Raw genomic sequence first — 695 nt, 5'->3', positions numbered from 1 at the left:
AGAGAGTGGGGGGGGAGAGAGAGTGGGGGGGGAGAGAGCAACGGGAGGCAGGGATTGATGGGGCTCGCAGGCAGGGGTCCAGGCTGCATCCTCAGTGCCCCCCTGCACTGAGGGGACCCCGAGCCCTCAGCTTGCATGGCACTGGGAGGCCCTCGTGGCGGGCTCCCCGCTGGGACTTGGGCGAGGCCTCGGCCTCACTCTGTCCTGGTGGTAGCTCTGGCTTTCTTGCTGCCACGCGTATGAAGCACTCCTCCAGGCCTGATTGACATTAATTAGATATTTCAATATTTGTATCAGAGAGTATTGGAGCAGACCTCAGCTATTTCTGATTAAATTACCCAAGAAGGGCAGCTCAGCGTCTCCTATAAATGAATACATTTTCAACATTTTTTTTTCTGTTGAAGGTAATTTTCATGGCTGGTTTAACTTGTAAGGATGATAGAAAATATTAATAAAACATTTGATGTCTAAGTTTGGGTGGAAGTTTAATAAATTAGGTGGCATATTTCACTCCCTTTCACGTGATGGTAATTGTTTTGAAAGGGATTGTTGGAGGCAGACAGACGCGCCTGGCAACTGTCTGGAGTCCTGGGACGCTGATGGGAGGCAGGGAGCGCCCCTGCACCCCCTCATGGCTCGGGGTCGTGAAAATGAAACCCACGCACCCACAGCCTTGGCGGAGGGCCTCCGGGCGG

The sequence above is a fragment of the Bison bison genome, unplaced genomic scaffold (genome assembly GCF_000754665.1).
Source record: "Bison bison bison isolate TAMUID 2011002044 unplaced genomic scaffold, Bison_UMD1.0 scf7180017864169, whole genome shotgun sequence".
Classification (NCBI taxonomy): Eukaryota; Metazoa; Chordata; class Mammalia; order Artiodactyla; family Bovidae; genus Bison; species Bison bison.
This window is presented reverse-complemented; position numbering follows the sequence as displayed.